Raw genomic sequence first — 26683 nt, 5'->3', positions numbered from 1 at the left:
ACTGGGGAGTGCCACGCCCACACACCCACAAATGCCAGCAATGCTGCCTAGGCACATGCCACCATCAGTCAGCTGGGGGGAGTGCTGCGCATGCACACCCACAGGAGCTAGCAATGCTGCCTAGGCACACGCCTCCATCAGTCAACTGTGGGGAATGCCACGCCCGCACACCCATGGGAGCCAGCAATGCTGCCTATGCACCAGAAACCATCAGTCGACTGCGGGGGAGTGCTGCACCCAGGATTGCCAGCGAGGCAGCCTACGCAGGCACCACCATCAATTGACTGTGAAGGGGTGCTGCGCTCGTACACCCAGGAGTGCTAGCAAGGCTGCCTCCGCATGCACCACCATCAGTCGACTCCGGGGGAGTGCAACGTCTGCACACCCACGGGAGCCAGCAATGCTGCCTATGCACACGCCTCCATCAGTTGATTGAGGGGGAGTGCTGCACCCACGAGTGCCAGTGAGGCAGCCTACGCACCCACCACCATCAGTCGACAGCGGGGGAGTGCTGCGCCCGCACACCCACAGGAGCCAGCAATGCTGCCTACGCACGTGCCACCATCAGTCGACAGCGGGGGAGTGCTGCGCCCGCACACCCACAGGAGCCAGCAATGCTGCCTATGCACGTGCCACCATCAGTCGACAGCGGGGGAGTGCCGCGCCCGCACACCCACAGGAGCCAGAAATGCTGCCTACGCACGTGCCACCATCAGTCGACAGCGGGGGAGTGCTGCGCCCGCACACCCACAGGAGCCAGCAATGCTGCCTACGCACGTGCCACCATCAGTCGACTGCGGGGGAGTGCCGCGCCCGCACACCCACAGGAGCCAGCAATGCTGCCTACGCAGGTACCACCATCAGTCGACTGCGGGGGAGTGCCGCATCCACACTCCCACGGGAGCCAGCAATGCTGCCTACGCACGTGCCACCATCAGTCGACAGCGGGGGAGTGCTGCGCCCGCACACCCACAGGAGCCAGCAATGCTGCCTACGCACGTGCCACCATCAGTCGACTGCGGGGGAGTGCCGCGCCCGCACAGCCACAGGAGCCAGCAATGCTGCCTACGCACGTGCCACCATCAGTCGACTGCGGGGGAGTGCCGCGCCCGCACACCCACAGGAGCCAGCAATGCTGCCTACACAGGCACCACCATCAGTCGACTGCGGGGGAGTGCCGCATCCACACTCCCACGGGTGCCAGCAATGCTGCCTACGCACGTGCCACCATCAGTCGACTGCGGGGGAGTGCCGCATCCACACTCCCACGGGTGCCAGCAATGCTGCCTACGCACGTGCCACCATCAGTCGACTGCGGGGGAGTGCCGCATCCACACTCCCACGGGTGCCAGCAATGCTGCCTACGCAGGCACCACCATCAGTCGACTGCGGGGGAGTGCCGCATCCACACTCCCACGGGTGCCAGCAATGCTGCCTACGCACGTGCCACCATCAGTCTACAGCGGGGGAGTGCTGCGCCTGCACACCTCACGGGAGCCAGCAATGCTGCCTACGCACGTGCTACCATCAGTCGACTGTGGGGAGTGACGCGCCTGCACACCCACTGGAGCCAGCAATGAGGCCTACGCACGCGCCACCATCAGTCGACTGCAAGGGGAGTGCTGCGCCTGCACACCCACGAGTGACAGTGAGGCAGCCTACGCATGTGCCACCATCAGCGACTGCGATGGGGTGCTGCGCCCGCACACCCAGGAGTGCCAGCGAGGCTGCCTACGCAGGCGCCACCATCAGTCGACTGCGAGGGGGTGCCACGCCTACACACCCAGGAGTGCCAGCGAGGCTGCCTGCGCAGGCACCACCATCAGTCACCTGTGAGGGGGTGCCACGCCCGCACACCCAGGAGTGCAAGCAAGGCTGCCTACACAGGTGCCACCATCAGCGACTGCGATGGGGTGCTGCGCCCGCACACCCAGGAGTGCCAGCGAGGCTGCCTATGCAGGTGCCACCATCAGTCACCTCCGGGGGAGTGCCATGCCCATGCACTCAGGAGTGCCAGCGAGGCTGCCTATGCAGGTGCCACCATCAGTCACCTGCGGGGGAGTGCCGCATCAGCACACCCAGGAGTGCTAGCAATGCTGCCTACACAGGCACCCGCATCAGTCACCTGGGAGGGAGTGCCGCATCCACACTCCCACGGGTGCCAGCAATGCTGTCTACACAAGTACCACCATCACTGAACTATGAGGGGCTGGTTCATGCAAAACATGCTAATAATATATTGTTTTTTTGGACAAAATATTGACTTTTTATTATCGTGATACATATCACTGTCAAGTAAATATTCTTTTTATATATATTATTTTAAATAATGTTGTTAGATTTAATATTGTTCACCTAAATATAGTTTGGCAAATTATTGTTTTTGGTTTACTTTAAATTCTATTAGTTAAAATATTAATTGGAGGTAATAATATTCACAGTATAATTGTTGATTTTTGTAGGATGTAAAATGCTTATTTTTAGGTCTCGCTTTGGCAGCGCGCATGCGCTGTCTCAGCGAGACTTAAAGTAATCTGTATGTTGTGTGAAATTCCGTGTGATTTGTCATACTGCTTGCGATCGGTTTAACTGTGGCATTGTTGTTCTTCTGTTGCTTTCTGTTGGCTGGTGGTCCGATACCTCACTTCCATTTTCCTTCCGTTTAGCAGGAAGCAGGACCGACCAACTACAGTGTAGTTCCGCTACTGGCTTTTATCTACTCTTGCAAACACTATTTTCGTGATTCAGTTTCTCCCCCTTTAGGCACAATGATGTTTGTCGTCATGCTCAGTGCTCTAACTCACACAAATGCGGGACCGATTGCATTTCCAATGCTTTTTTTTCAACAGTGGGGCATGTGTAGGGTCAACAATGGCGCCATGCATTTCTTTTATCCTTGAATCATTAGCGCTGTACGCTAGCCCCCAGGCTACCAGGCCACTCAGCGCACACGGGCGTGCATGCATTACAATGCCCTGCACAAGTAAAACATTTCAAAATACCCTGCTAGCTGCAGTCGAAAACCTCGGTGCGGTAAAGCATTTACAGATGTCATCCTCGCCGACTCCTTCCCCGCACCCACCCCCTGGACCCTTAGCTTTAGCTATAAAGCGCATTCTTGTGCCTTTCCGCAGGGTAGATTAATCAAAAGAAGCTTCAAGTCACCGCTTTCAACAAGGTACTGGTGGGACCTGCCTATAGCTGCTTCAGAAGGAGGAGCAGCCACGCAGTGGGAATGAGTCTCATGTTTATGTTTGATACGGGTCCTACTTTTGCTCCATCAGAGAACCATGAGTCACTTTTATTGTCTGCCTCCTCTCAAACAGAGCACTGTCCGTCAACGGAAATACACAGATTATGCATTAGTGGGCGAGTGCTTAAAGGCTCTGTCCCAACACAAGCCGAGGCTGGCCCCTCCCCCTCGGTAATCAAACGGAAAAGAGGAAACCCTTCCTCCCCTCCAGTCTCCAGCTGCACCTTTATAGAGCTGTGTAGAGCATTCGGTTTTTGTATTACACAATCAGCACAATCTACTTAGCAAGTCAAAGGTGCTCGTTTACTTAGCAGCCTCCACTTGCCCAGAACTAGCAAAACTTACACATAGCCATTAACAATGTGATTGCAGTTAGCCAGTTTAAGGATGATAGGCTAACAACTATAATGCCCTATTTACAGTACAAGGCGGAAACTGCATTTGATGGCCGTTAATTGAAAGCCCGCACTGCCTATTTTATCAATGAAACTTCTGTGTTATCCACCTCGGAAGGGTAAATGTCTGGAAAGGCACTGCTGGCAGTGAAGTGTATGATTAATATATTGTATACAAATCTGATAGAAGCAAGATAGAAGGCTGTACAAACAATCCTTGACCGCTTACCATCTCAATTTAAAACTGGCAAGACGCCAATTTATCTTTATTCAAATTGAAGGTGCGGCGAAAACCCCTAAGGCACTTTTTAGTATAGTAAAGGAATTTGTATCTCCTCAGGCCTGCAGGCAATCCCCAGTGAAAACACAGGATTTTTGTAATCAGCTAGCCAGCTATTTTCAAGATAAGATCACTAGAATCTATGCAAATTTCCCATCAAAAAATGAGCTAGCCCCTGATGTTCTCAGATATAGGGATCTGGAAAAAAGGACAAGAAGTACTCTGGAATGCTTCGCCCCAATCACTCTTGAGGAAGTTTCCAAAGTACTCGCCTCAGCTAAATCAGGGTCACCAACTGATCTTTGCCCTCCTAAGACGATGGCTGTCTTAACTACCAGTTGTGCGCCAGTTATTCTCCAACTATATAATTCATCTATTCAATCTGGGAATATTCCAAGAACATTGAAGGAAGCATACGTGTGTCCTATCCTGAAGAAACCAACGGCAGACCCGCGAGATCTTGGAAATTACCGCCCGATTTCTCTTTTACCTTTATTGGGAAAAGCGTTGGAAAGCATGGTAAATAAACAACTAAGCCAATATTTAGAACTAAGCAAAATTTTGGATCCATCACAATCAGGATTCCGACCGGGCTACAGCACCGAGACTGCTATTTTAGCAGTCACGGATTCGCTAAGGCTACAAATGGATGTAGGGGGCTCGGCAATACTGATACGGCTTGATCTCTCCGCAGCTTTCGATACCTTCTCTCACGAAGTGCTAGCGGAGAGATTGGAATCCTGTGGTATCCAGGGAAGAGCCTTAAAATGGTTACGTAACTTTATGGCTGGGAGATCTCAGACAATCATGCTCGGGCCGCATTTGTCAGATTCAATCACTCTAGATAAAGGCGTACCCCAGGGCTCGTGCCTAAGTCCGACCCTATATAATATTTATATGGCCCCGTTAGCCAGGATAGCGGGAAAATTGGGCTTTGAAATCATCTGTTATGCTGATGATACTCAGCTCATCTTCTCGGTTGGCTCGGACTTAATGGCAGAGAAAGCTCGGTTTGCAAGAGGATTGCTTGGAATCTCAAACTGGATGACCAGGAACTGCCTCCAGTTAAACCCCGGCGACTGTCAGTTGGTCAGATGACTGGTGGCCGGCCCTATTGGGAGTTGCCCCTATCCCGACCCAGTGTGTTAAAAATCTGGGGCTAAAACTAGATCAGTCTATATCTATGAGAAACCATATAGCTGCGACAACCAGCTCATGCTATTATAACCTGCGTCTGCTGCGTAAAATCCTACCCTTTCTGCCCACAACCCATCCAAAACCTTGGTTCAGGCAATGGTTATCAGTCGCCTGGACTGTGGCGATGCCCTGCTGGCCGGGGTAGGAGAGACCTTGTTGAGTAAACTCCAGGTGATCCAAAATACTGCAGTTAGGATGGTAATGAATCACCCTTGTTGCTAGTACTCCACTGGTTATCAGTGAGAAAAAGATTGTTTTTTAAGATCTGTTGTCTCACGTGCACGGCACTCAATGGTAGAGCCCCCAGATATCTCCAAAAGAGGCTTATTAAGCACGTCCCTATTAAAAATCTGCGGTCCGGGGCGCGGGCCCTCCTACAAGTGCTACGCATCAGGCTATGCCGTTCTGGAGAAAAATCCTTTTCATACCTAGCACCTAGATACTGGAATGAGCTTCCAGACTCCCTTCGTAAAATTACAATGTATAGCACATTTAGAGAACAGTTAAAAGGCTTCCTATTCTAAAATGCCTTGTTCCTTTCAGTCTTAGGAAAAACTCTAGCAAAGCGCCGAGATGCCCCCGGGTGAGTCTTGCGCTATAGAAGCTTATATAACATAACATAAGGCACATTTGCTCACCAAATTGTCGAAACTGGATTTTGTGCCCATGAAGAGGTCTGAAACTCACACATAAACCAGAGCAAGTTAAAAACGTCTGCAACATACACTGCTTGTGTTAGAGCTTTAGGTTCTGACTTCACTCATTTCAAACACATTGTGTCTGTGTCCCCCGGCCCACAGAGCCTCCCCTGGCTCGGAGTGAAGGATAAGTACATTATAGCCAGGGACAAAGGAATTATGCGGCAGGAGACTACCAAATTATGTTACATGGTTAACTAAATTATGCAGCAAGAGAACTCAAATTATGCAGCATGATGCGGCACAGTTAGTGTTAGTATTATCTTGTTATCTTGGAATTGTTACACCTGTTAACACGATCTACGCAAAGCTTTCACCTCATTGGAATGGCCCACAGTCACACCAGAACATGGGCTTCTATGGGAAATCTCACGGGCATATTATCAAGCCCATTATCGCCGCTTTAGCGGTGGTTTTCTGCCGCGAAAGCGGCAATAATTTTAAATCCGTTTCTTGATAATATGCCCCTGAGTTATCTTGGTAGTTAAAAGTCAGTGACTGAAGTTTTAAGTAGCCCATCGCTCCGCACCCTCTGAGGTCTGGCCAGTGAAAGCTGAAATACAAATTCTCAGTGAACAAACATTTATTGTCTCAGTTTTAAAGTCGTTGCGTATTTGCACCTATTTAGCGCAGCCTACCTCTTTCATTTCTGTTCCTACTAGGAAAATCCACAGAACAGTGAGCTTTATTGAGCAACACAGTTATTCCGGATTCAACAGCTTCACGTTAAAAGAGATTCAAGTTTTTAGAGTTGTAAAGGAAGGCTAAGTGATTGAAGCAGCATTATAAGCGTGCTGTTACAGTCACTGTAAACAATTAGCAACCGACCTGCGGGAAGTAATGAAACCTCAATGGCAGATTGAAGAGTTCCGAAGGCTATCTATATACATACCCCAATGACGAAGACATTTTCTAGAGTAATCTTTCACCATAGTGAATGTTAAAAATAGAACTCTACCAGAACTAGAGGTAATCACATTCTATTAATTTGTTCGTTCGTGTTTGCAAATAAATGCACTTTGACGTTTCATATCGTATTTGCAGAAGCGACGTCTCAAAGTAACTCAAAAACAAAATATTGCATCCGAAAGAAAAAATAAGGAAACCATTTGAGGCCATTATCAAAAATAAAACCCACATTTCAACCCTAACGGATGCAAGGGAAATTAGTGCTAATTTAGCGGTGGGCGGGAGCAGACCTGTCCAACCTTCTGTTCTATCCTTTAAAAAATTTACAGGAACAATGTATGGGAAGATATCCTAAAATTTACCAGATTTGGTGCAAAACCAGCCAAACTGTTTAAAGATTATAGGAGGGCTACCTAATTTGTTTTCAATAGAAGATTGTATCCTCTCATAACTCTGAAACTCCTGATCACTCACACTCCCTATCTCCTCTCTATACTTCCTGCACATACATGCTACCTTCCTGTTCCACTTCAGAGTGTACAAAAGTCCACCTCTTGCCCCCCCACCCTCTGGGTGCCCCATCTTCTTGTCCCTTTCTCTTTCTCGTTTTCTCATGCACTCTTTCCACCATTCTCATATTAGTACACTTCAGAACTTCAAACACAATTTCTTTCCCGTGCCTTTTGAACATTTACTTCCCTCAAACCCACACTCTTCTGCACTTCTTAGTGTCTCTTCTGCGTACACATTCTTTATGCATCTATGGCCAACACACCCCTTCTTTCTTTCTTTCTCACACACACTTTCTGCTCCTCTATCTAGAGTCCATTCACCACTTCATGCACATACTGCCTAGCTATCTCTATCATTCTTTCCATCTGTTCTCTGCAGCTCTCACCCCTTTTTATTCTCTATGTCACATAATTCCTCTACACAAATACACTACACATCACACAAATCCACCCCACACACTTCCACAGCTAACAATTCCTATTCAGAGTACATAGTTCCACTCCAAACAACATACATCCACTCCACTCTAAACCAAAACACTTAGATAAAAGGTATTGTCATTTACAATACCAATAGCTCTAAATCTCGCAAATGCGAGACCTATTGCATTGCAAATGCTTGTTTAATTAGTTAGTAATTTAGAAAGCAGCAGTGGATTGTTGGGTTCGTATGGAATAGGGTGAGAAGTGATCAGAATTATAATTAAAGTAAATTTATTTTGATTTAATTTTGCATTGAAAATTAGATATTTAATTGATTAATAATGTTTTAAATCGTTTCATTGTTTACTATTGATGGAGCGGAGCGGTTACCAGCTAGAGAATACACACAATTCACATACTCACCTGGGTCCATAAACATTCATACAAATTCTAGTAAGGTCCGCTCGGATTAATTTAGTGTGATGATACCTACAAGGTTTATTCTTACCAACCCTTTGTCCGTATATAATTTCTTCTGATCAATGGTTCTAGTTGTTAGCAGTATAGGTGTAATACCATTCAATTATATACTTTAAATAACCACTGGCTCAAGAGAGATTTAAATGTTTATATAGTAAATTTCATGTGAACCAAAGAATGCAAAGTACAGTTTGAACCCCATTTTCTTTAAGGAAGGGAAATCAAATTAAGTCAGAGATTTCAGACTAAGTTATAATAATAGTACCTGAAAAAGGAGAAAAACAGAGGGAGCAGTACAATGACATACTGCACAGAATTATATTTACCTAGAATGGTGTGGAAACCAACCCCTTGGCCTAGGAGCAGGACTGGGTCCCCTGGGACAGGTCAGGAGACCAAAGAATTTAGGACAGGATTCAGGACAGGATAGGTGACCTCTTCTAGATCCGACGCCTGCGTTGCACCCCTCTCTGATGCTCTCTTCTTCCTCGATTCTTCTGCGGACTTCTTCTAGCTCTTTACCTACTTCCCTCCTCGATTCATCTGCGATGAACTTCTAATTTGCTTTGGTTCTAAGTTCTGTAGTTCAGTTCTTCTTTAGGATTTGCTCAATTCTCGGACAGCATCTGGGTCTCTCAGCATCTCTGCAGCATGAGCTCCATCTAACTAACTAACTACCTCAATTATTCTCTTCTCATGGTAACCACCATCCCTAAATGTTTCAAGTTCATGAAACGCTTAATTCTGATTGGACGAGCAAGGGGAGATGATCATCACACCATGCTAAGTTTTAATATTTTTCTAAAGCTTATTGTTTAATGTTCCCACCCCTAATTTACTTTCCCAAGCTTTATTTCCCACCCGTATTCACATCTTAATCTATACATTGTATATAATGTGGTTCCTGTGCACAGGACATCATGCTGGTTCCCAGGACCTGTTGCTGTTTTCTTTTGGATGGCATTCAAGACTTTGCATCGCAGTTTCTGGTTTGTCATTACTGCGCATGTGAACTAGTCACATGATACACGAGCTTCAATCCCTCTTGGAGGCCCAAATACGAACTAATAGAGAGGTCAAAGAAAAGAATATTAAAATCAAAAATGAATGGTTTCACTGTATACCACCTACCTCTGCTCTACTCCCATTTATTCATAATAATCTTTTGCATTAACATTTTAGTAAACTTACATGGTTTAGTTTCAGCAAAGCATGCCATTATAATGTGGGTTTCAAGCGGCCATTTTAAGAGCAACTGCACAGCTGCAAAGATTTCCCTCCAAGCGATAGTACGTCATACTACGTAGAAGCAGTAGACGTATGCACAATGCAGAATCCCGCATTTAGCAGCCATTTTAGAGACACACAGGTTATTTGTTAGTAATACACATAGGCAAGCTTTCCTATATTCAAATGTACGAATTCTGGTGCAGATTATTACTTACAAACACAATTATTACAGAGTTATGAGTTATTTGAGGGAAATGCTTCAAGCAAGTCTCCTTTTATATGAGTCCTTGCTCCATTAATCTCCTCTCTGATGGCATTTTATGCCATCACTACTTTCCCACCACCAAATCAGACGCCAACTTTAGCACATTTAAATTCCGTCTTCAATCTTTTCAACCCTTTCTTTTCTTTCTTTTTCGGTATTAATCTGTAAATTCTTCATCTTTTTGTATAGATCTCCTTTCATTTCCTCTAACTGTATCTCATTGTATTTTCTCTTTTTTCCCTTTTCGTTTACTGCATATCCTTTTCTTTTCTTGCAACACTTGAACCATGTCATTATTGCTAAATCTAATAGTGTTATCCCTAATGCTGGTAGTATTATTTGACCTATAAGGCTATTACCTAAGTTAGAAAACCAGCCTCCTATGGTTGTAATACTATTTGTTAATTTCTTCCATACACTGTCAACTTTAAGTGGTTTCAAATCTTCCTCTAATTTCGCAATGTTTTAATATATCTTCCAATTTCAACAATTTTGTCAGGAATGTAAGTGCAGCAATGTTGCGCTTTCAACATTTTACAGACTCTGCCCTCTTTTGCCAACAATATATCAAGAGTAGGCCTGGGCGGTAAATTCCGTTACGCTCGCGGAACTTGGGTAATTTCGCGTTCTGCGGAGAACGCGGAAATGCCCAAAATTCTGCATTCCGCGGCTTCGTGGAAGTTTTTGCTTGTTCGCGTTCTCAAAATGCATGTTCACGAGATATTCCCCCAGAGCACGCAAACAGCGTTCGCGAACAGGAAAAAAGCATCGCAAACAAGCAATTCCACATGTTTGCGGAATTTCTGCGTGCTCGCGGAGATTTTTTACTGTTTCGCCGTGCTTTGTGTAGCGCGACTACTCAAATTCCGCCCACCCCTAATCAAGAGCAAGTCGATTTTGCAAAACCATAGATCTTTTTGCAACCAATTCTGTATTAATCATTAAGAATCCTCTAGCAGTATCGGTCGATAGATGATCAATCACTGTAGATAATTGACAAATCCTGTGTGAGTTCAGAATTACTTCCACTGAAGGTATCAATGCACTGAATATATCACCTACTTTTTTTGAAAAACTAGCTCTCTTCATACGTGTTAGTTCCTTTTCGTTTTTATTGCTTCCAGGGATTCTTTTTACATGGTACACTTTTGAGAATACTATTCCAAAATAGCAACACCCGTACCAATGATCAGGCAGCCTAAAATATGCTTTGTCTCCACATACATAATAAATTCTAGGAAATACTGGATCTGTTCCACCTTTCAGTCCCCATCCCACAATTACTAGAAAATTATGTTCACATTCACTGGAACCAATAAATACATTGTTATATTCAGTCTTTAATCTATGGAGGCAGATCTTCCCTTTCTTTTCAAAGTCTAGGGACATAGCAGCATGAGTCTTGCCAGTTGTATACATATTTTCTTTCTCAGCCCATTGAGGTATAAGAGGTTTCGGTTCAGAGGCCTTTCTTTGGAAGTCCTGTCTCCTTTGCTCAACTAAATTAAATAATATCCTTTCTTCTTCACGTAATTTACATGTTAAATTGTGCTTGTGTGCTTTAGCTATAACTATTGTTTTCATAGTTAGAAAATATTCTCCCATAAACTGTGCATCCCTTGTACTAAGAACTGGGTCCATGCTCTTTCGCATAGGAACCTCAGAAAAAATCACATCTACATTAGAATAATAATATTGTAGCTTTCCTGTTCTATAAAACAAACTTGCTAACACGCTACAAGAAACACCATAGGTCAAGGGAATATGGTGGTATGTTACACATTCCGCTACTGATGCTGGTAATTTCAAACATACTTAACAATCACTCACTTCCATAGTGTCTACATATTGCACTAATAGATTTGTGAAACATTTAAAGCAGTGTCATTACTTGTCACAGTGTGGTGTACATCTAACTCATCTGCTGCACCTAAATCTACTCTGTCTCTTTCATTCTTGGACTCATTCTGTGCTCCTAATTCTACCCTATCTACTTTAATGTTTTCTACCCTTTCATGCGTACTTGTGTCATTTTTTTCTTTTATAACCATCAAATAAGGGATGGCTACTGTCAGTACTAACTAAATTATGAGTTTTAGAAATATACTACATATACATATTTTACAACATTTTTTTACAATATTTTGTTTCGGTTTTCTAGCAGCTCTATCACTCTTCTTTAATTCAGATTAAGATTTTAAATATAATTTCTTGGGAAATTTTCAAGTTGGTCTCACTTCTTCGGCAATCTGTTCTGCACTTACTTCTTCATCACTTTCTTCATTTAAATCAAAATTTGCGAAATGTTAAAGAATTACAGAGGTCCTTTGAACTTATTGTTCAACACTCTTAATCTTTGACTTTGTTGTCTGGGCTGTTCAGCAGATGTCCCAGACTGACTAGAAATTTTGTTTACTTGGTCAGGTTCTTGATTAACTGTTGTAAAATGATACTTTAGTCTTTTCACAACACTTGGCCAGTTGTCACCCCTTCTGACCCTTTTTGCTTGTACTACACTGTCACTGTCTTAGAGTGTTCTTTTATTTTCATTAAGCTGTGGCACAATTTGATCGCTTTCGGTTTCAGAAACCCTTTCTGTCTGACCCTGTGCAGCACTTGTTTTTGCAATGTCTTTTTCTGCCTGAATGCGTTCTTCTTCCCTGTCTTGACCCTGTTCAGGTTTTATTTCAGTTTTCTCTTCTTCTTCTATCTGAACCTGTTCTTCTATTCCTGTCTGGTCCTGCTCAGGTCTTATTGCACTTTGGGTTTCTGCAACCTGAACGTGTTCTTCTAGACCTATCGGTCCCTCCTCAGATTCATGAATGGTTTCATCCACCTCTGTCTGAATAGATTTTTCTCTCCTTGTCTGATCCTGCTCAGGTTCTCCAACAGTTGTATTTTCACTTTCCTGAGCTTGTTATTCTACACCTAACTGGTCCTCACTAATTTCCTGCCTTTCGAACTTTGTTTGACTTCTTGTCCTCTCAATTACTTCAGGTATGTCAGCCACTGGAATCCAGTCATCCTGACTTGTGCTCAGTTGTTCTCGATCTGATATTTCAGGATCTGTTATTCTAGATCCTTCAGCTGTATAACCTTTTGCAGCCTCAACTGCTTGTGTCAATTGGGAACCTTCCATATCAGGTGCTGGTATTCTCTTGGTATGGCTTGCATGAATCCAATTAGGCAAGCCTGCACATTTCACTGCTGTGTTTGTAACCAATAAAACCTGATGTGGTTTTCCCCTCCTGGGTGCTAGACATGACTCTCGAGTGTGTTCCTTCCCCACAACCCAATCACCAGGATTCAGATCATGTGCTTGATTCGGCTGCCTGGCAACTGTGTCTTCTCCAACCTGGTGAGAGATAGAGCACACTAGGTCAGCCAATTCTCAGGTATATTCAACAGTTTGTGTCCTGGTATACATGCCTGCCTCATTGCTCTTCCCATGAGTATTTCATGGGGACTCAACCCTGTATTCCTATCAGGAATGCTTCTGAGCCCCATCAGAACAAGAGGTAAAGCATCAGGCCAGTCCAGTGGGGTGGATGCACACACCTTTCCCAGTCTTTTAAAGTGCCATTCAGTTGTTCTACCACTCCAGAAGCCTCTGGGCAGTATGCACAGTGCAGTTTAGTGGTGAAGTGAGTGGGCGGGGCCTGATGTGACATGTGTGCAAACAGTCCCTGTGGTGCGTTTTAAGGTGGGGAATGAATTCCCCTTCAATCCTGAGGGTCCCTGGGGGCCAACTAGCCCACCAGGTACTGCCAGTAAGCGCCACAGGGCTGCGTTGCAGAGAGGTGTAAAACGGGGCATGGCCTCAGACCACCTCTCGCAATGCAGCACTGTGGCGGTAACTGGAGGTACCTGGTGGGCTAGTTGGACCCCAGGGACCCTCAGGATTGAAGGAGACTTAATCCCCCAACTTAAAACGCATCATGGGATGCGTTTGCACAGTGGTGAAGGGAGGGGGCGGGGCCTGAGGTGACATGTGTGCAAACACGCCCTGTGGCGCTTTTTAAGTTGGGGAATTAATTCCTCTTCAATCCTGAGGGTCCCTGGGGGCCAACTAGCCCACCAGGTACCTCCAGTAAGCACCACAGGGCTGCGTTGCAGAGAGGTGGTCCAGGCCACGCCCCTTTTTACACCTCTCTGCAATGCAGCTCTGTGGCACTTACTGGAGGTACCTGGTGGGCTAGTTGGGCCCCAGGGGCCCTCAGGATTCAAGGGGACTTAATCCCTCAACTTAAAACATGCCACGGGGCGCGTTTGCACAATGGTGAAGGAAGGGTGCGGGCCTAAAGTGACATGTGTGCAAACACGCCCTGTGACACGTTGTCCATACTCCACCTATGAAGTAAAGCTTGTCCATGCTCCACCTATGAAGTGAAGCTCATCCATGCTCCACCAGCCAGCAGACTCCACCAAGACTGATCCTGTAGGAGGCCATGCTTGCATGAGGCAATCTCTATATAAAGTAAGCCTTTGCAAAGCCAACAAGTCTGCCTTTAATGTGCAAGAGCATGTTATGTTATGTTACGTTACCTTATGTTACTTTAGCTTATGTTACATTAACTTATGTTACGTTACATTATGTTACATTACGTTACTTTCTGTTATGTTACTTCATGTTACGTTACCTTATGTTACCTTACCTTATGTTAAGTTACCGTATGTTACGTTACATTATATTACATTACGTTATGTTATGTTATGTTACCTTATGTTACTTTACCTTATGTTGCATTAACTTATGTTACGTTACATCATGTTACATTATGTTTCTTTATGTTACGTTACATTATGTTACATTATGTTGTTATGCTACATTACCTTATGTTACGTTACCTTATGTTATGTGATGTTATGTTACATTATGTTATGTTATAATGTTTATAAAGCGAATATCTGCTCCATGAACAGGGCTTCCCAGAGCTGGAACTTCAGGATGATTGAACTGCATCTATGGACCTGTCAGAAGAAAGAAGAACGAGGCAACAATAGGTGGAAACAAGCCGTGTCTTCAGGGTTTTCCTGAAGTGCAGGCAGTTCTCAGTGTTCCTGATGGAAAGAGTTAGCAAGTTCCAGAGAACAGGGGCCCTGCCACGAAAGAGCGACCTCTCACTCTGGCTCTCCTGAGTCGAGGGACAATGGACAAATTGAGATCAGCTGAACAAGCATGTAAGACACAGGCATTCATGGATGCTATTTCCATGTGTTCCAAGCTCAAATGTTTATCACGAGAGCCATCACTATTGGTTTTGCCAGTGCTGGGGTAAAAGAGCAGGGAGTGATCCAATATCAAAATGCTATTTTGCCTGGAGTGCTAAAACTCCTTCCACTAGCCAGGCGTGCCCCCACCCCCCTTGTATAGCAATACACTTCTTAGAGAATTCGCCTTAATGAAAAGTTGTGTTTAGGATACATTTTTAAATAATAATAACTGGCTCCTTCTACTCCCTTAAGGAAGTAAGCACCGGGTTTGAGCCACAAATGTGGCACAAACCAGCACATTTTAAAAAAATTAAGTTTCCTGTGCTGCTTTGCGTTACTCTGCGTCATGGGGGCATTCCATGGGTGTAATATGGGCATTCCCTTGCAAGTACCTTTGGTTTTTGATGCAAAATTCAATTTACTAAGAATTGTAGACAGGGTTTTCTGCTAAAAAATAATGCAACTTTGAAGCAGGCGTTAAAAGGAGAAATGTTTTTATTTCTCTTAACTCGCCCCCATCTGAAGTGGGCAAAGAACCTGGGCATCATACTCGACTCATCACTCACCATGAACCGACAGATCAACGGCGTCACATCCAGCTGCTTCAACACCCTCCGCATCCTCCACATGACCTTCAAATGGATCCCCACTAAGTCAAGGAAAACAGTTACCCACGGGATCATCACCAGCAGACTGGACTATGGAAACACACTCTACACCGGCATCAACAAGTCCCTACACCGCAAACTCCAGACAATACAGAACACCGCCGCAAGACTAGCCCTCGGCATCCCCTGGCAAGAACACATCAGCCAACACCTACAAAGACTCCACTTGCATCCCATGGAGCAAAGAGTCACCTTCAAAATCCTCACCCATGCCTACAAATGACTACACAACAACGGACCCAAATACCTCAAAAACAGAATCAACTTCCACGTACCCAAAAGAAACCTCCGATCTTCCCATCTCGCACTGACCGGAACCCCACGCATCCACAGAGCCAGAGCAGGCAGAATATCCTTCTCTCACATTGCAGCCAAGACCAGGAACGAGCTACCGGCAGACATCCGAAGTGCCCCCCCCCCCCTGAACACCTTTAGGAAGACTCTAAAGACCTGGCTCTTCGGCTGAATGGAACTGCGGACCCCCCACCCCCAGCGCCTTGAGACCCTCACGGGTGAGTAGCGAGCTTACAATTCCACTGATTGATTGATTAATTGATTGAAAGTTAGTGTGAGCATAGCATTCTGTACTGGAATAGTACACTTTCAGTGCAAAACCTATGCTAGACTCATGCACACACCCTTGCACTATGGTGCAAAGGTGTGTGGGGTGCATGCCAGCCTATTTGTGCACTAGAGCTATGGAGATAGCCATATCCCTGTAGGTGTGCGCTTTCCTCCTCTCTCCCCGTCACAGCACAACTTTGAGTGCTGCACAGCATCCATGACATCTTTATAAACAATTGCCTAAGTGTAACGCAGAGCTCTGTTTATTAAAACCCCCAGTAGTCTCAGCAAGGGCACTGTTAAGAACTGGAAGAAGTGTAAAGCAGCTTATTTTACCAGAATGTAATCTTATAGTTAGGCTATATTGTTTTAGGTTTAAACCTATAATAACTGATAAAACCCACTGAAAGGGAAATAGCCCTCACCAGTTAAAAAATATAAACACAGAAAAAACACCTAAATGCTATTCAAAGAAAGGCAAAGGAGAGTGAAAGAGTTATTTTTATTTCTTCTCGAAGAGTCCAATACAATGTAGCTTTGTTATACAAGAAGCAGCAAGAAAGACGGGGCTAACATTATTCTGCTTGAGTTTTTTTATTTAGAGATGTCACTAAAATATTGTTTTTTCTTCATTTGCACTTTTCAGTTTTGTGGTATTTGGCTCAAAGATACAGTGTTTATGAGCATGTGTTTGGTCTGGTTTAATCATTTTATAAACTGTAGAGAATCAGGAAATATCAAAATCATATTTGATATTTTGGCTACGTTTGAGTCTTTCACTGATGGATATAATGGCTGGTTTTACAAGAATCTATCCCAATATGTACCATCACATGTTACCCACAGAGAATGGGTAAAACCAGCCCCCTTTTCTAGTGAGTCAGTATTGATAGTAGGTGGATTGCCAAACACCCCAGGCATTAAACATTCGATGCAAGGTGTAGTGAGAGGTATATGTGAAAAGAGTGTTGTTACCAAGCATCTGGAATAGTGGTGAAAACATGACACCAGACTTTTGGAAAATATGGAACGCAGTGTCACTTGGAATGCTGCTCCATGTTAGAGTGCTTGCCACTTGGTAAGACAAGAAATGTTGAGGAGCAATTCAGGAAATTTTATTTTACAATGTATGAGAAATGGCTTGCAATGAAGCTTAGAAATGTAATGTAATCAGCCATGGCCTTTGAAGGCAACAAAGCCTCACTGTGGTACTCTGCACAAGTTCTAGATCCCTTCCATAAAGAGGAATTTTCTCTGGACTTTCAAAAGTGCTGCTACATTTGTGACTGCTTTAATAACTGGGGGCATGTGAGCCAAGTTCAACGCATCTGATACAGAACCTGTCCCACAGAATTGCATTCTTTAGGTACACCAGTAATGCCATGGAAAGCTAGGTCAGTGGCCAGAGTTACCAAATTGTGTACTGGCTGTTTTGGCGTTTCCCATCCCAAGTGCTAATGTTGAGAGGGCCTTTTCACAGATAAAAGTTTACATGGGAAAGAAAGAGTGAGCACCCATGACCAAAGACTCACTGAAGTATTGTATTGTGTACTACGATAAGTTTGATTTGTAAAAAAGTATTTGTACCTCATATAAACTGTACCTGCACCGTCTATATACCAAGCACTATCAGTGCAGAAACCAAGCAATAATAAAAGACAAAAGTACCATAAACACTGGAAAAACACTGTTTCTGTTGTTTTAATGGCGCGAAAATTTGTAACCACTGCTAACCACTGTTTTTTTAAGGTATTGAAATGGCATGAAAACACTGAAAAAACCCCAGCAGAATTGACCAAAAATAAAAACTGAAAACAGGACAGCCTACTTATAGTATAGATTATGTGAAAAGAACCACACCAAGGGCCCGATTCACAAAAGTAATCTGAGACAAAATCCGAGACTTACTACTTTTGGTATTCACAGAAGACATTCTAACATTACTACCAGCAAACTGAGAAAAATCCTAACTTTACGACTTTCGGTATTCACAAAAGGCATTTAATAGTAGTAAAGTTAGGAATCCTATCTTTACTACTACTAAAACCCTTTTGTGAATACCGAAAGTCATAAAGTTAGGATTTTGTCTCAGTTTAGTAGTAGTCAAGTTAGGAATCCTAACTTTACTCCTACTAAATGCCTTCTGTGAATACCAAAAGTAAGAAGTTTAGGATTTTGTCTCAGATTAGTTCTGGAAATCGGCCCCCAAGTATTTATAACAATATGTATTTATTATATAATCCTCTCTAGTATGTTGAAAAATCTCCATCAAGGAGATAAGCACAATGCACACAATACTTTAGCAAGAAATACAGTGAATAGCACGAAATACACAGAGGGCCCCAGGGAGGGACCAAATTATATTTTTGGAAAGTTGTATAAGAACCACGACTCGTGTCAGGACGATGTCGAGAGAACATAGAATTGCTGGGGAGCCACAGAACCACCCAAGGTAAGTAGATAGGGACCCCACGGAGAGCGTGTGCAGTGTGGGAACACGACCTTGTGCTCCGTACAGGTCTATGTGCAAGTCGTGGTTGGATTTTTAAAGATTAAGCACCCTTCCCAGTGGACCCTGAAGGCACCCCTTGGAAGACAGTTGATTAGACAGCCACTCCACCCGTGGATACCCTAGTACCCCAGTACCCACATTAACTACACCAGGGAAGCCAGTGCATACGTCTGAATTGGTGTCGGAAACCCCTGTCGAACCCAATGAAGGACTTCAGGAAAGTGCCGCTGTGGAGGAAAGGAAGAAGTGTCCGGTGCAATCCAAGGATGGATTCTTGATGAGAGGTTCATGCAAGCAGAGGGGACAGAGTCTATGTTACTCATGAGTGACCAGGAGCCTTGGAAGACGAATGCCCTCCCATGTCGCGTGTTGCAAGATGGGTGACGAGGATGATATCTCTGTAGCTGTGAGGACCAGGAAATGCTGAGGAGGACCAGGAGCTGAACACGAGCTGTCCCATGAAGGATCTCAAGTGCTGAGGAGTCAGTGCCTGGCTGTTGCACCAACAAGCCATGGCAACAGCAACCCACACAGTAATCAGAGAAGGAGCAACGTTGGGACCAGCAAGGTCCAGGGGACTCAGCAAAAGCAGGGGAGTCAGAGCAGACCCGAGCAATTAGGGGACCCCAAAGGAAATAAGTGTGACCCTCAAATGGACGCTGAGGCACTGGAGTCGCAAGAGGGCCTTAAGCAGCTCACCAAAAGACATAGGCCACAATGCACACGATGCAGTGTGGCAGAAAATGCTCTTCCCAGGAGGTGTCCTAGGTTGGGGATACTTGGAGCCCAAATATGTCTCCCACGAGTTCTATGCTCGAAGGGGAGGCAAGCACGAAGTGTTTCGGAGGGTGCGCCTTCATTGCCTGACCCTTGCTCGAAGCTTGTGAGGACCCGCCCCACTCACGAAAAACGGGACCCGCCCCAGACGCGAAAGCCCAGCACGGGAGCAAGTCAGCCTGCATATACTGCCCGCTTGTGAGGTCGTCATCAATTGTTTGCGACCCTCCATCACTCGCAGCCGGTCAGCAGTGATCGCATTGCCCGCAATTCGAACTTTGAGGCCATTGTTCCTTCTTTTTTTTCTGCGCTTCGCCCAATTTATGGACTTTTGGAATGCCACCCTTTCATTTTTTTCTTGCGGGGACACTACAGGGGGTCCATTTTGAAACCCATTTTGTTGACTCTCGCCGGATCCCATCGCAGTCAATACGGCACGTAGAAAGAGTGAAAGGACTTCTCCCCTCAAGACACTCCAAGGAAAGGGAAAAAGGACCAACCCAATTCAGTGTACATAGAGAGAAACATAGGACTGCACCCTCAAGTAAGAGTGATAGGACTACAAATACAGCGGCCATCTTGTACTGGCTTTGATGTCCATAGGATTGGGCTATTCACGAGCAGACACTGGATTAATCTTTGGAAAATTAATAAAATTCACTACAGCACCGTATCTAATTACATCCGGTTCAACTAATAGGCACGACCGCTCACCTCACGCTTCCCCCCCGTTCCCACTTCCTCTCACTCTTCTCCCTTTCCCATCTCCTCTCTCCCTAATAGGGTACTTATCCTCTCGCAACCCTAACCGCACAGGACCGGCTCCGTCACTAGATTCTTCATACGACCCCTCATTATCCCCATCTTACGCTGCACATCACCCCTCCACTATTAGTGCACTCCCCCTACCTGTCTACCCCTCCTTTAAGCGCCAATAGCACAATGGAGCGCGCAGGTCAACATACTTATAATATCAAATATCCCCCTAACCTCTCAAAAAAAGCAGCCAAACGTTTCAAACACTCGCTGCTAAAAACATTCCCTGAAACCCCAATATCAGACCCATACTACTCTACAAATAAAGGCACTTTATCCAACAACATTATTTTTTACACAAAGAGGAGAGCTCAATGGAGAAAAGCCTTTTACGCCCTGCTCTCTGTTTCGTCATCCAGGAAAACAGCACACGGTCTCAAGATCGCTATCAGCCCCTCCGCTCTTTACAATGCATCAGCCACAATCACCATTTATCATAATGGGACCATCCTTATGCAATCATCCGACCGAAACCTAATCCTACTTGACAACATCTTTTCTCTCATCAAAGAGAAAGTCCTTAATCCCTCTCCCCCTGCCACAGACACCCCTATTTCCTTAGCTCCCCCCATGCCCATGCCGATCACGCCCCCCATGTCCACGCCGATAACACCTCCAGGGCATTTTCCTACGAACCTATCCTTGCACACCCCCACCTCAACGCCAGGAGACAGCCCTCCTTTGGCTATGCCCCTCTCCTCCTCCCCAGACAGCCTTACAGCTAGATTGCACTACGAAGAGTCAGATCAATGCAACCCTCCCATCTACAACCCAATGCCATCCACGCCACTATTCTGGACGCACACCCTTCCGACACATACCTCTCCCCCTCCCCCTTTGGCTATTCCCCCCTCCCCTTCCCCGGACAGCCTTACTTGTAGACTCCGGCACGCAGCCTCAGATCTCTGCCACCCTCCAATCTACACCACAAACCCATCCACCCCTACGCTCCCCCTAGACCAAACACTTAACATGCCCCCTACACCAGACCCTAGACTCGATGTAATCCTTCTCTCATTACAATTTATTAAGGATGACCTCCAAAAGCTACGGAACTTGATCGGGCAGCAACACATGATTAGACGACATGCCGGTGATAAGACCTGGAACCCTCACAGCAACAGCCCCACACTCCAACATCTCAAATGCATTCTACTAAACTGCCGATCAGACTCACAACACACAGCTGACCCAATACTCACTCATGATCCTGACCTCCTATTCCTAACTGAAACATGGCTAAATGAGTTTTCCACGCCGATCCTAGACATTCTGGTTCCCCCCGATCATGACATCACCAGACTAGATAGACCCGATAGACTAGGAGGCGGTATTGCCTGCATTCACCGGAACACTCTTTCAGTGAACAGCTCACCCTCACCGGATCTATCCTCTTGTGAATACCTCTGCTTTGAGGTCACAAGTAATAACAAACCAATTTGCTCATTGCACATATTCTACCACCCGCCAGGCGATAACCTAACCTTCATCGAGCAATTTATGGATATCGTGACCACTCACACTGGTCAACATAATACCCAAATATACCTTGGCGATTTCAATCTGCATTGGAACGACCCTAACGACCCGGCAGTAAATAGCCTCAAAACATTCCTTTCTGCCCTTGACCTCACCCAAATCTGCAATAGCCCCACACATGTCAAGGGTTCAACCCTTGACTTGGTTATTGCCAAACCAGAAGCTATACAGCTTAGCACAATCCTCCCATGTGATTGGTCCGATCATCATGCCATCACCTTCTTCATCAAGGAATCAGTCAAACTACGTTCAGTACAACCTGCGAGACCTAAAATATGGAAGAGGATTCTGAAAAAACCCCATACAGACCTTTCCACATCCGCCAGCGTCAACATCCTGCTCCCCCGGAAGGCCTAACGGATGTTCAAGCTTTAACACAACACTACCTTAACTCCATGTCCTCTATCTTAGACACAACCGCACCTCTACAACTGAAGAGGATCTCCACAAAAGATTCCAAACCCTGGATTGACGGCAGACTCAATGAGGACAGACGAACCCTGAGACTAGCCGAAAGGCGCTGGAGGTCATCACCTTCCACGCCTCATCTCAATCTGCTCCGATCCACCAGAAACTTGTACTATAGAAAGATCAGACACTCAAAAGCAAACTTTTTCAAAAATCAGCTAGATCAAGTCAAGAACCGACCCAAAAAACTATTTGAACTAGTCAAATCTCAATCCAGCGGCTTAGCTTGCCCTTCTCAAGTTGGTCAAGGCTCGCCACCCAGCTCTGAAGAACTTTCCTCCTTCTTCACGAATAAAACTGAACTCCTGAAAACGGATCTCCTTAAGGCCTCATTGGCTCAATCTACCACTCCGAAGGATTTGTCCTCCCATATTCTAGCAACCCCACTCAATGGCTCATCTAAGCTCGCCGTAAAAAATAACGCCTTCTGGGCCACCTTCACAGCCTAAAGCGAAGAAGCTATTCTAAATACACTCACGTCTGTGAACCCCTCCAACCACTTCTCAGACCCTCTTCCTGCAAACTACCTCAAAGATCTCATACCGGCGCTACTGCCACTTTGGACAAAGATTATCAATACCTCCTTAGTCCAAGGAACCATTCCTGAAATTCTCTAAGCGGGACAAGTCTCCCCCATCCTAAAAAAAACGACAGCTGACCCCACGGACCTAAATAACTACCGACCAATTTCCAACCTCCCAACTCTGGCTAAACTCCTAGAAAAATGTGTTCTCAGCCAGTGAGATAACCACATCACTCACTGCCACCTGCTCAACAAATTCCAAGCTGGCTTCCGGGCAGGTCATAGTACGGAGTCGGCTATGACCCACATAGTAGATGACGCACTAAGAAGCCTAGACCAGAACAAAACCTGCCTACTTATCCTGCTTGACTTATCTTCGGCCTTCGACACCGTCAAACATGAAAATCTTCTAGCTCTCCTGCAATACAGAATGGGCTTATCGGGGTCAGTACTAAATTGGTTTACTTCTTTCCTACTGAATAGATCCCAAAGGTTCAAGGTCAACCAATCTCTGTCCTCGACCGTCCCAGTCACATTAGGAGTTCCGCAGGGATCCTCCCTCTCACCTACACTGTTCAATCTATTCACGGAGCCACTCACGGAGATTCTCGGCTCATCAAATATCCACTTTCACATGTATGCAGACGACACGCAACTATACTTAAAGATAAATTCTCCAGATGATATCAAGTCTCTCAATCTAACTTTACAAAATACTCAGTCATGGTTGACTGAAAACCACCTCAAACTAAACGCCCTGAAAACTGAATTCTTACTAATCAGCCCACCTAATCAACCATCCAACATACACAAATGGCTTAAACAACTTACAGCATTCAACTGCCAACCTCTTATAATTGACTCAGCAAAGTCTCTGGGGAGTAACTCTGGACGGTAACTTAAACATGCAAAAACACATCAGTGCCGCAGCAAAAGGAGCAAACATTCAGATAAGCACTCTGAGAAAATTAAAACCCTTCCTCCCAGTAAACGACTTCAAGATGGCAGTCCAAGCACTAATAATTCCCAGACTAGAATATGGTAGTGCAACTCTTTGTGGAGTACCTAGATCTACAACTGCCCCCCTAAGAGCATCACTCAACTCAGCGGCCAGGCTAATCACAGGCTTAAAAAGAAATAGCCACATCTCCCCTGACTTCAAAGCGCTCAATTGGCTACCCTTCGAAGCAAAAATTCAATAAAAAATCGCCTGCATGACGCATAAGGCCATCCATCACAACACACCGAGTTATCTGGCCCAGAAACTGGAGCTTTCGTGTGGAAACGGATCATCCAGGAGCGCCAGCAACCTTCTTCTAAAGCCTCAAAGGTTTGCCAAGAAGAAAACATATAACCGCGCCTTCTCTGGTATTGCTCCAAGGATCTGGAATGCACTACCCCAGAAACCAGACTCAACCCCTCAACTGTCTATTTAAAAAAAGAAGCCAAATCTCTTCTCATGTCGAAATTTACTTAAATATTGATGCGACTCTTAGAACAACCAGCTGGAACATAAGACTTTATTTCAAAATATTATGTTTCTCTTGTACATTGTCTCCTTTGTTAACTACTTCTCTTGTAAAGCACTCTGATATGATACCCGCAAGTGTCATATTCGCGCTATATAAAACCTTCGAATAAATACATAAATAAAGATCTTCTTAGAAGGAAGCCCACAAGCCTTTGCAACTGCAAGTTGTACGCAGTGCACAGGTATTCGGTTATTGCAATCCCCACGAGGGATAATGGTGTCAAACTTGGTGAGAGGGCAGGGCAGGCCTCAGGAGCTGTGAAAACCACCACCTGTGTTGCAGAGCCCACGGAGTCCAGAGAAGCTCAGGATCTGCAGACTGGTCGACTTAGTTGCAGTGGCTGCGAATACAGGGGAGTGACTCCTTCACTCCAAGGGAGATTTCCTCAAGTGTCTTTGATGCTTCACAGGCCTTGGAAGGTTCCTGTATGATGTACAGGCACAGAAGATGCAGCAGACTAGAAGGAAGACGGAGTCAGGCCCAAAGGAAGTCCAGCGAAGTCCAGAGTGCCCAGACGGTAGAAGTAGAAGTGGTGTCCGATCTCAAACTTTTCTAACGACGAATCTAGGGACATACACCCGGGTAATCCCTTAAGTACCCTAGGAAAATGGTTTTTAAGATTCAGGGGACCCTCCCAGGGGAGGGTCTGGACAGGGGGGAAGTTATGCCCATGTCCTTTGTCCAGTTTCACGCCAAAGCGGGAGCTAACGGCTCCCAGAACTGGTGCGAACTGGACTATACACAGGGACACCAAATGTGCCCCTCATGCAGACTTTCTGGTTCTGGCAAGTGCACCTACCCGGTCCCAGTACCCCAAATCCTGTCTGGGAGGTGGTCACTCCTCCCTGTGACAGGATGCCTATTGCTCCACCTTTCTCTGCCTTGAGCTTGGCTCAGCAGCAGGAGGGCAGAAATGTGTCTCTGGTCGGCAGCAACCATTTTGTGCTGTCCGGGTCTAAAAGGTTGGCACCTGGAACACTTAGAGCCTAAAAGAGGGATCTTCCAGTGCTTGGAGTCATACCTCCCACACCGTTTAAGGTGGGATGGTATGATTCCAACATGTTTGATACCAAACATGATAGGATTCATTGCAGCCAGTTTCAAGATGGTCATCGCACCATTACGCGTCGCCCCATTATAGTATATGGCTTCTTCACTGACAACCCAGGAGAATTGACTCCGTAGGCTATAGGGGTGTCCTGCTCATGCAGGGGCATCCTCTCACTTAGAAACAAGCACCCTGCCTTCAGGATTGCAAAGGCCTGCTAAAGCCATGACTCATAGGTTTTAAGTGCAGTGACCCAAGATATAGATAACGTATACCTTTAGTAAGTGATGCAACCACCAACTTAAATAGGCTGCAATGGCTGACCTGTAGTTAAATTTTGAATAGTCTCTCGTGGGTGGCATAATACATGCTTCAGCCAATGGGAGACCTCTGGGGTACCAATAACCTGTGTACCTTAGCACAATTTACGAGAGACTTATAAAGGTAACCCATTATCCAATCTGGGATGTAGCTAAGTAGTGATCATAACAATTTAGGGAAAAAGAAGATAGACTAGGGTGCTGATTAGGAGGATCCTGGTCAGACTAGTTCAAAAACAGATTAGCACCAGGCAAAAAGTGGGGGTAACCATGCAGAAGGATCCTGTCTTCCTACACCAGTGACCCCAGGGTCAGCAGCACTCCCCTGCGAAGAAACATCCTGCCCTCTTTACAAGTACAGGGGAAGGGGAATGAAGGAAAGCCTGCTCACTTTTAAAAAGAACGTATAGCATGTTAGGAAGCCTTGGAAAAACTGGAGTGTGAGAAAGGATTTCTTAAATTCTTGTTTTTAAGGGCCATCCAGGTGGGGGAGGGGTTTGCGGCAGAGGAAGGGTGCTATAAATGCTGCAAATCACACCCCTTGTTCTATTCTGGACTCGAGTTATAGATCTGCAAATGAAGATACACAGAATCGAACCAAATGGCGCTGCACATTTTAACAGGCAGGGTGAGCATTATACCAAAGCAAACGGATGGTGCTAAACCCAGCGGTGCCAGAGCACCCACGTGCCTCTTAGCGAAAGTGCTTCTTTCTCAGGACCAGGACCTCCTGCTTGCTTGTGGTCTCGCTCAAGGAGGCACCTGGGCTGCTGGTGTGAGGAGGCTGCTTGCTTGTGGTCTCGCTCATGGAGTCACCTTTGGCTGCTGGGGTGAGGAGGCTGCTTGCTTGTGGTCTTGCTCATGGAGTCACCTGGGCTGCTGGGGTGAGGAGGCTGCTTGCTTGTGTTGCTTTGGGTCCCCAGAGTATGTCCAACCCCCTACCTTAGTATAAGTATGGGAACCCTGTCCTTAGGACTTTATATTACCCTGGATGAAACCCTGACGCTGAATCCTGGACCTTTGATGCTCTGCTCAAGACCAGAGGTCTGAAGAAATCTCC

The 26683-nt window shown here is 45.6% G+C and overlaps 2 protein-coding genes across 2 annotated transcripts in view; both read left to right on the top strand.

Annotated features, from left to right (window-relative positions):
- LOC146863493 (uncharacterized) overlaps positions 1-17739 on the top strand; it is a 289267-nt gene extending 271528 nt beyond the window's left edge. The window contains exon 5 of the mRNA XM_085642930.1: positions 14566-17739. The gene's annotated coding sequence lies outside the window, so the exon portion shown is untranslated. The remainder of the gene's footprint in view (positions 1-14565) is intronic.
- The window catches only part of LOC146863492 (uncharacterized), a 431973-nt gene that overhangs the window by 139844 nt on the left and 265446 nt on the right, over positions 1-26683 (top strand). The window lies entirely within an intron of this gene.

The sequence above is a fragment of the Triturus cristatus genome, chromosome 2_2 (genome assembly GCF_964204655.1).
Source record: "Triturus cristatus chromosome 2_2, aTriCri1.1, whole genome shotgun sequence".
Classification (NCBI taxonomy): domain Eukaryota; kingdom Metazoa; phylum Chordata; class Amphibia; order Caudata; family Salamandridae; genus Triturus; species Triturus cristatus.
The sequence above is the reverse complement of the archived record's forward strand: the minus strand, read 5'-3'. Positions and strand labels throughout refer to the sequence as shown.